This window comes from Podarcis erhardii (assembly GCF_964252035.2).
Source record: "Podarcis erhardii genome assembly, chromosome: 5".
NCBI classification, from domain to species: Eukaryota; Metazoa; Chordata; class Lepidosauria; order Squamata; family Lacertidae; genus Podarcis; species Podarcis erhardii.
In genome coordinates, this window is record NC_138509.1 from 91,311,816 (window position 1) to 91,322,121 (window position 10,306).

Below are 10,306 nucleotides of genomic sequence, written 5' to 3' on the forward strand. Positions count from 1 at the left end.
GCGCGCGTGTGTCGCGAAACGCCAAAGGGCCCGCCTCCTCCTCCCCCCGCCCCGCCCCGCCCCGCCCGCGCCCGGCGGGAATTGGAACGGGCGGGGGAGGGGCGCGTGCCAGGCCAGGGAGCGCTTCGTGAGGGCGGGAAATTTACCTCAGCGACAGGCTGAGGGGAAAGAGAATATTTTTTTTTAAAAAAAACATTGTTTCATAAGAAGGTAGAAATTAGCTTGGCCAGCTTCAAGGTAGCCGTACCTTAATTCGCATAGTGCAGCTATGTTATTTTTATTATTGTTATTGTTATTATTATTAACATTATCATTAACATTATCTTTATTTAAATTAAGCTATTATTGTTAGTGCAGCTTTTTATTGTTGTTTATTAGTGGCGCTTTATTATTATTCATGTCATTTTTATATTCTTTTATTCTTTTTATCATTATTATTAGGATTTTGTATTTCTGTTTTGTAATTTTTATGCATTGAAACACTGAGACTTTCAGATGAAGGGCAGTATACAAATGTATTTTTTAAAAATATTAGTAAATATTATCAGGACTTTTTTTTTGCAGCCTCTCAGGTGGGCGCCATTGCCATTATAAGAAAACAAGGGGGGCATTGGTGGTGAGTTCCGGCACCTCTTTTCTAGAAAAAAAGAGATTGGTGTTTTTAGTTTTGAAGTATCTCCATTCCGGGCTGAGCTTTTCAGGTTTTTGTGTAGACCAGCAAGGCCAAAATTGTCATTTTAACTCAAAAATGGGATGAGATTTTTTTGTTTTGGATCGTTGAACCAGTGTACAAACTTTTAAGAAAATTGGGCAAGGTAAAAAAATTATTAAAAATGGGATCACTTGATATGGAATGGCCCTTAAATGTATGTTTTATTTCCTAGGTTTTGCCACGCAACCTGAAGACTATTGAGACCCACCCCTTGAATTGTGCTCCTTAGGATCACACACATACATGTAAGCCTTGCATTTTGAACTGGGAGATATGGAAGATAACCACTTGAATACAAAACAAATTCCTTCCAGTAGCACCTTAAAGACCAACTAAGTCAGTTCTTGGTATGAGCTTTCGTGTGCATGCACACTTCTTCAGAACTGATCTGAAGAAGTGTGCATGCACACGAAAGCTCATACCAAGAACTGACTTAGTTGGTCTTTAAGGTGCTACTGGAAGGAATTTGTTTTGTTTTGACTATGGCAGACCAACACGGCTACCTATCTGTCACTTGAATACAAAATGTGAATGGGCAGCCAGTCACAAAACAGAAATAGTTTAAAACTCAGAAGCACCACAACACCGCCTGTGCTGTAATGTATGCAGTACAGCAACTGAACCACAATTTCCAACTTGAAATATGAGAAAGTGAATGTAGAGTAGGGAATGTGCCATGACATGAATTTTCAGAGGGAATAACGTGCAGTACACATTCTATTTCATTTCTGTTTCCATTTTCTCCTGCTCACATCTCAGATATTAGACTGTATATAACAAGTTTCGCTTTTTAGTCAAAGATACATGGAGATGCTGCAATTCTGTGCATGTTTATGCTGTGAAATGACGCACTGTGTGCAATGATTATTTCCCAAGTAAATTAGCATTGCATTACAGCTTTAATTTTTATTTAATCTGTATATTATACACACTCATGTTCCCTCTCCAGTTATGTTCTATTTCAATACGTTTCGGCATGTATGAACAACTATTTTGTTGACCCTTTTCAGGATTCCTGGATATTGCTGCTAGCAATAATAAATACAGTGGTACCTCTGGTTACGTACTTAATTCGTTCTGGAGGTCCGTTCTTAACCTGAAACGTTCTTAATCTGAAGCACCACTTTAGCTAATGGGGCCTCCTGCTGCTGCTGCACCGCCAGAGCATGATTTCTGTTCACATCCTGAAGCAAAGTTCTTAACCCATGGTAATATTTCTGGGTTAGCGGAGTCTGTAACCTGAAGCATTTATAACTCGAGGTACCACTGTAAATTTATAAAATTATCATGTTTTTAGACCACTCTCAGGGCAGTGTACAAAAAATGTGCTAAAATGCAACACAAACTCAATAACTCACTAAAACCATGAAATTAACAACAGCAATAATTTTATTATTTATACTCTACCCATCTGGCTGGGTTCCCCCACTACCCTGAGCAGCTTCCAGCACATATAAAAACATCAAACATTAAAAACTTCATGATACAGGACTGCCTTCTGAAGTCTTCTAAAAGTTGTGTACAGTGGTGCTTCGCAAGACGAAAAGAATCCGTTCTGCGATTCTCTTCGTCTAGCGGTTTTTTCGTCTTGCGAAGCAAGCCCATTGACGGCTTAGCGGATTAGCGCTATTAGCGGCTTAGCGGCTTTTAGCGGCTTAGCGGATCAGCTGATAAGCGGATTAGCGGCTTCGAAAAAGGGGGGGGGGAACCCTGCAGGAACTCGCAAGACATTTTCGTCTTGCGAAGCAAGCCCATAGGGAAATTCGTTTTGCGAAGCACCTCCAAAACGGAAAACTCTTTCGTCTAGCGGGTTTTCCGTCTTGCGAGGCGTTCGTCTTGCGGGGCACCACTGTAGTTCTTTATATCCATGAATCTTCCACACAATATCAGCAGTACATGATTCACAGCAAACAGACCAGGTCAACTGTCTAATCAGTTCCCAAAGAGCAAGTTTGACAAGTATGCCTTCAGTACACATCAAAAAGTAATTGGCAGGGGTACAGATATACCTTCGGTAGCAGAGAAGGCCCTGTTATGACTCACCGTGGAAGAAGTCATAGTGTAAATGGAACTATCAGTAGAATCGCTTCTGTAGATAATGGGAGAGCTGCTTCTTCAAAAGCCCAGGTTCCAAGTTATAAACAACAAAGTGAGCACCTTTATTTATTTAATAAAATTTATATACGTATAGCTTGATTGTAGAAGAAGAACCTCAGAGTAGTTTAAGATTGGCCTAGTAACAAAAAGGCAGCCAGTGCTGTTCTTTTAGGAGCAGTGTGACCCATTCACACCTCGCTCCGCCTCCCAGTAACTTGTGACTGCATTCTTCAAGGGCAACCCCATATAGAACACGTGTGCCTTTCCCTTTCTCTCACAGATCACATATACATACTTACCTCATCCTTGCTCTTTCTCTCAACTTGCACACACAAACAGCTTGTACATCTCCCTACCTCTTTCTTCCCAAGTGCATATCTCTGGCACCCACCCTCTGTACTCGGTGAACATTAAGAAAAGCCCCTATGTGGGGTGAAACAAGTGTTTGACACCAGCTGCACATGATTGGCAGGCAACAAACTGAGGCAAACTGCATGTTCTCAATTGCTTCCAATTGCTTCTTCCTCCCTGTCATGGATGCTCAGGGGAAAAAAACCCCATGGGGCAAAGCAGAGGTCTTGTCAGCAGCTGCATGTGGTTGGCAGGCAACAAACAACTATAGGAATGAATTAGGCCAGAAGGCAAGAAGGGAACCAATCACTACTGATTCTTCCCCTCAAATTTTTTTTAAAACCATTCATGGTAGAAGGGGGCGGGTCTTTCAACTCCAGTTACTTGATTGACATATGGCTCCAATTGCCAATAAATGTTTTCCCATGCACTGGGTTGGTGACACGGCGCCCACTCTAACCAGTGTTTACATAAAACAAATTCCTTCCAGTAGCACCTTAAAGACCAACTAAGTCAGTTCTTGGTATGAGCTTTCGTGTGCATGCACACTTCTTCTTCAGATACACAGAATGTATCTGAAGAAGTGTGCATGCACACGAAAGCTCATACCAAGAACTGACTTAGTTGGTCTTTAAGGTGCTACTGGAAGGAGTTTGTTTTGTTTTGACTATGGCAGACCAACACGGCTACCTATCTGTAACAGTGTTTACATGTATTTCCTGTGAGATCTGTGCTATATGCCTTCTAATCTTCCAGCCTGTTTCATTGACCAGGGCTCCTCAGAAACCCAAGGAGCATTTGGGGCTCCACAGTGCTGGAGAGGGTGTTAAAGAGCAATCCTGCCAATGACCCTTTCCATCTTGCCATTCCATAGTGAAACTGGAGCCTTGACAGAATAACTTGCCAACAGGAAAATCCCATAGAACACTTAGCAATCCCTTGGATTCCGAATATTTTCAGGGGCTGGCCATATTAGTGTGATTCAACCCCTGCAAGGGGATCTGCCACACCCACCACAATTTCAAACTAACCAGGGAGCAATCAATCTGCATCTGGGGTTCTCCAGCACTTTAACTGAGGTTGCCTTTGCCATCTCAGGATGGGCAGTGGGATAAGTGGTAAATCAATAAGATCCCTGTTCTCCTTTTCTGGCCCAACACCGGGTATAGCCACTCCCATCTGCCTGCTAGGTAGATAGGTTTCCAAGTGAAGAAGATGGAATTTCTGTGAATGATGGTGAAACGCATCCCTCGGACCCACTAGTGCAGTGATACTGCATTGAATTGTGTGGCATGATGCAACTTAAAAAAGAGCACCATCACAATATACAGTGCTACAAGTTCAGTGATGTGCTACAGTAACTGATCTAGAAATCCCATGGAGCAATAAGAGGCACCATCAGTGTGCACAAACCAATACAGTGGTACCTTGGGTTAAGTACTTAATTCGTTCCGGAGGTCTGTTCTTAACCTGAAACTGTTCTTAACCTGAAGCACCACTGGAGCACGATTTCTGTTCTCACCCTGAAGCAAAGTTCTTAACCTGAAGCACTATTTCTGGGTTAGCGGAGTCTGTAACCTGAAGCATATGTAACCTGAAGCGTATGTAACCTGAGGTACCACTGTATGACACACCAAGAGAAGACTTATGCTGTTTTCCTGGGTAAGAGCTTGTTAAACACATATCACAAATGAATCAGGCTGGTGGGAGTCCAACAATGAGTATTACAAGCTAGCACTTAGTTGTTAATCAAATTCCCATAGTGTAGTCCAGTATCAATATAAGTTTAAATAAACAGCACCTCAAGATAGTTCCCACTGATTCTGTGTGTAGAATCAGAGCATGAAAGCTGGAAGTTGCCCTGCCCTATTACTTACATTCTGAGCCATGCACAAATGACTTCATAATGGAGCCACAGATGTACCTTCAGCTATTGCTTTTGTTATGTGTGAGACACTATTATTAATACATGACACTGTATTATTAAGAATACTCACAAACAAGTACCAGAGCTATAATTCACCCTCATTTTGTGATAATCTCCAGCAATCAAACAACTCAGCTTGTCCATCTGGAACCAGCACGTGATATTAAGTTTACATAGATTGCTCCAGTGGTCAGTTGTATTTGTTCAGAGCCCAGCAGGAGAAACACCATTAGAGTGTGCATTCACTAAAAAAAATCCTGTAGTAATGTATCTGGAACAAAAAGAGAAAGGCAAGAGAAAAGTGGTCATGGGTGGGAGAGGGGAAATGGGAGGTCACAGACAAAAGGAAGAGAATTAACATAAATACAAGAAAGGACCAGAAATGATAAATATAGATCTGAGGGGACAAAGGGGGGAAAATATGTGGAAGAGTCGCACAGAGGGAAAAATGGAACCAGGATATATAGCCTGGTTTCCATGACAAGTCAATTTGGGGTTTTCCCCCCCGGAAAAGCAGCAGTCTTTGCTTGCTATAGATGTGGCCATAACTTTCTGTTATGAACAGAAATGGTAGTTTAATTTTGGTCACACTTAATAGATATCAACCTTGATTAAAAAAACACAAAAACAAAAGCACTTTAAAGGCTAAATAGAAATACCTTTTTTCAAAGTTGCTCATCAGTGAACTGTTGGCTATCACAGAATTCTCTAAATCAGGCTGGGGATTTATTTAGCACAAAGGACCATGTGGGAAATATATCACACAATGAATAGTTTAGGTTTATGATATTGACATCAATTGCTTATCATTTTCTTGGTGTTGTCAAATGCTGGTCAAATGTTGATGTGCTTAGTGTATTTATACACATATGCTGTCATTTTGAATAAACATTTGTTAGAACTGAAACAAATTTGGCAACTGAACTTTTTTCTTGTCTGTCTTTTCTTGTTTCTTCTCTTTGTCATATATAAATATGCCACTCCATTTTCAAAAACCTCTCTCTTACTAGTAAATTACTGTAAGGAAAAGTAGATGAAGGTATATTTAAAGTGTCAATAACTGTTGAAAAATACCCAAACATTCATGGGAAGTCTCATGTAGCCATACGTTTCTCATTGTTTAGGTCAGGGGACATGTAAACAATTTCAAGAATCTGAAAATACCGTAATTCACCACATAATTGCCATTTTTTTATGCCAATTTTTCTTTTTAAAAAATGGGGTGCGGTAATTATGTGAACAGAAAAGACATGGCCAAGCAAGGTGGCTGGTAGCTGGCATGTCCCAGAGCAGAGGGCCCAGGAGGAGATGCAGACAGTTGGGTGCGAGCCAAAGCACAGGGTGCCGGAGATATGCGCCTGCCGAGTTTGTGCATGCCCCCAGTGGCTTGTGCGCCCCAGGGGACGAATGGATATGGCCGGTTCTGCTGGCAGCTGGCTCTAGCCTGACCTCTGAGCTCAACTGCCAGCGCTCTGGCACCTTCCGGTCCCAAGTAGGGGTGTCCCAGCCCAGGGGACTGGAGTGGGGCAGATTCGAGAGAGGGGGTATCAGGAACCTTGGAGGGACCCAAGGAGGCAAAAGCAATCTGGTGCCTGGGTTGAACTTCCATCCCGGTCAGTAGCCAGTCCTAATAAGTGTAATAGGTTTTAACTGAGGCCACAACTGGCCTGGCTCTGCAAATCTTCCAGCTGTCATCCAGGGCACTGCTCCTGGCTGCTCTGCTCTACCCCATGGCACCAGGTATGCCCCCCTCCCCGCTCATCTTGTTTATTTATCCACTGTACAGTTTAGCTATCGCAGGAAGATGGAAGTTTCATGTGCCATATTCACTGAGAATGCACATGCTGATAATTATACCCGAGAATTATACCCTTTGACTGTTATGTGATGAAAGCTTTGGAACAGTTTTAGGGCCAGGAAAATGGGGTGCAACGATTATGCGGTGAATTACGGTACTTTACTCTGACTGCAGTAAACAGCAAAATGGCTTACCATATTTGAACAGTTATTCAAATTATAGCTAACATTGCAATCTTTCTTACTTAACTTGAAGGAAATCCCATTGAACTCATTGAGACTTATTCCTGAATGGATATGTATAGGATTGTACTGTAATTGAATTACAATCATAAGGTAGATTTTCAACAGCACAAGTGATAGTCATGTGTTTAACTCTATTTCCAGGTTCCAGTGGCAGTCATTTGAACTTTATAGGCTTGATATCTGGTAAGAAAGCAATATTCTTTTCTCTCAGTTTCATATTTGTTAACATATATTTGAGTCTTTGTAATTTTGATACAGGGTCTAAGTTTTACCCAAAATAGACCCTTTGAAATTAATGGACCTAATTAATTTTAGTATTTCTGCTGGGAGTAAAACTTAGTTGAATACCACCCTGACCTTATAATATCTACCTCTGGCTGAAGAAGGTTATTAAGGAGCTTCCTCCTGATAAGAGGATTTCCCTGAATCGAGACGTGTTAAAGCCAATGGCAAATGTCCCCTTTTGGGGAAAGGTGTTCAGTTGGGTGGAGGCCTTCCAGCTTCAAGCATGCTTGAATCAGAATAGAATCATAGAATCATAGAATCATAGAGTTGGAAGAGACCACAAGGGCCATCGAGTCCAACCCCCTGCCAAGCAGGAAACACCATCAGAGCACTCCTGACATATGGTTGTCAAGCCTCTGCTTAAAGACCTCCAAAGAAGGAGGCTGAATATATGGATCCATTTCAGTCTGGCGTTAGACCAGGTTGTGGCATTGAAATCTACTTGGTCACACTAGTTGAATATATTTGTCAGGAGAGAGATGTGAGAGTGCAACTCTGCCTGTTCTTTTGATGGCTTTCTATACCATTGACTGCAATATCTGGAGCAGCTCCGGGAGGTGGGGTTGGGAGCACTGTACTTCATTGTCTTTGGTTCTACCTTCAGGGCTATTTTCAGAAAGCAGTTATGGGGTGGGCATTGTTCATCCCCATGGGAGCAGTCCTGTGGTTTCCTGCAGGGTCCCTTCTTGTTCCCTATACCATTTAACATCTATCTGACACAACTGCTATCCGTGATCAGGAGATTTGGAGTGAAGTGCCACCAGTATGTGGATAATACCCGACTGTGTCTTTTTGTTCCATCTGAATCTGGAGAGGCTGTTGAGGGACGAGGTGGATGCTTGGAGGTGGTGATGGGTTGGATGTGAACCAATAAATTGAAGCTGAATTCTGAAAAGCTGGAGGTGTTATGCGATTCAGATTATCTAGAAGATGGGTATGTGGCCTAAACTCGATGGTGTTGCATTCCCCTGGAAGGAACAGATCTGTCTCTTGACATATTCCTGTGTTGTCACTGGAGGCTCTGGTGGCCTTGTTGGCTAGGACTGCCTATTTCCAGCTCCAGCTGGCTTGCTAGCTATGGCCTCTTTTGGACAGAGATTCTTGACCGTGGTACTCCATGCTCTGGTCACTTCCAGATTGGATTACAGTGGTGCCTCGGGTTACATACGCTTCAGGTTACATATGCTTCAGGTTACAGACTCAGAAATAGTACCTTGGGTTAAGAACTTTGTTTCAGGATGAGAACGGAAATCGCACGGTGGCAGCGTGGCAGCAGCGGGAGGCCCCATTAGCTAAAGTGGTGCTTCAGGTTAAGAACAGTTTCAGGTTAAGAACGGACCTCTGGAACGAATTAAGTACGTAACCAGAGGTACCACTGTACTGCAATACACTCTGTGTGGGGCTCCCTTTAAAGACGACTCAGAAACTTCACTTCTCTAAAACGCAGCAACCAGATTGTGCAACTTTCTCTGTTCTCCTGAACCAAGTCACCAGTGTGAGCCCCCATTCCCAAAAGCTTGTGGAATGTTCCCTTCCAGTTCACCTCCTGTGAATGTAGTAGTAAATTGCGGCAAGGAATTTCTTTTCAGGATGGAGCTATAATGTATTAGTCCTAATCCAGGCTATTACTGACCAGTTCAACACTTCCACTGCTTCACCTGTTCAATCTCTAGGACAAATAGCACACTGTCCAGCATACTGATAATACAGCACTTAAAAGGGAATGGGTGGCACTGTGGTCTAAACCACTGACCCTCCACACAATGGGGTGAGCTCCCGTTGCTCTGTCCCAGTTTCTGCCAACCTAACAGTTCTAAAGCATACCAGTGCAAGTAGATAAATAGATACCGCTGTGGCAGGAAGGTAAATAGCATTTCCATGCACTCTGGCACTCATCATGGTGTCACCAGAAGCAGTTTGGTCATGCTAACCACATGACCCAGAAAGCTGTCTGAGGACAAACGCTGGCTCCCTTGGCCTGAAGCAAGATGAGCACAGCACCTCATAGTCACCTTTGACTGGACTTAACTGTCCATGGGTCCTTTACCTTTTACCTTAATAAAGGTAAAGGGACCCCTGATCCAGTCGTGGCCGGCTCTGGGGTTGCGCTGCTCATCTCGCTTTATTGGCTGAGGGAGCCGACGTACAGCTTCCGGGTCATGTGGCCAGCATGACTAAGCTGCTTCTGGCGAACCAGAGCAGCACACAGAAACGCTGTTTACCTTCCCGCCGGAGCAGTACCTATTTATCTACTTGCACTTTGACGTGCTTTCGAACTGCTAGGTTGGCAGGAGCAGGGACCGAGCAACGGGAGCTGACCCCGTTGCGGGGATTCGAACTGCCAACCTTCTGATCAGCAAGTCCTAGGCTCTGTGGTTTAACCCACAGTGCCACCTGCATCCCTTTACCTTAATACCACATTTCAAATCCAAGATGTCTCCTGCAGGCTTCAAGTACATGTTTAAAAACATGGAGGATAAGGTGGGCACTGAGGGATCCACAATGCACAGCAGTAATATCACAGCACCCTCTTCTGGACATGATCCGATAGGAGTGGAATCACATTATCATGCCCCCAACTCCCAAACCACAGAATTCATCCAGAAAATATACCATGGTTTATGATACTGAAGGTCACTAAGATGCATGGGCATAGCTGGGGAGGGGAACTGTCCTCCCCACAAATAAATAAAAATCAATAAAAATACATAGCAACTGAGGTTCTACCCCCCTAACAAAAGGCCTGCCCCCCTAACAAAAATCCTGGCTACCCCCATGCTAAGATGTCTAGACAAACACTTTACTTCCTTGTCTTCTGCAGGCATAGGTCACATATTAGGATAACCATCATGGCTTGAAACCAAATTGGAATGGGTCCAGATAAACCATCT

The 10,306-nt window shown here is 43.2% G+C and overlaps 1 protein-coding gene across 7 annotated transcripts in view; it reads left to right on the forward strand.

Moving 5' to 3' along the window:
- The first annotated feature begins 133 nt into the window (after positions 1-133).
- Positions 134-10,306, forward strand: part of LOC309342306 (uncharacterized protein) — a 477,018-nt gene continuing 466,845 nt past the window's right edge. For all 7 annotated transcript variants that reach the window (XM_081862832.1, XM_081862829.1, XM_081862830.1 and 4 more), the window contains exons 1-3: positions 134-237; positions 885-957; positions 7,272-7,313. The gene's annotated coding sequence lies outside the window, so the exon portion shown is untranslated. The remainder of the gene's footprint in view (positions 238-884; positions 958-7,271; positions 7,314-10,306) is intronic.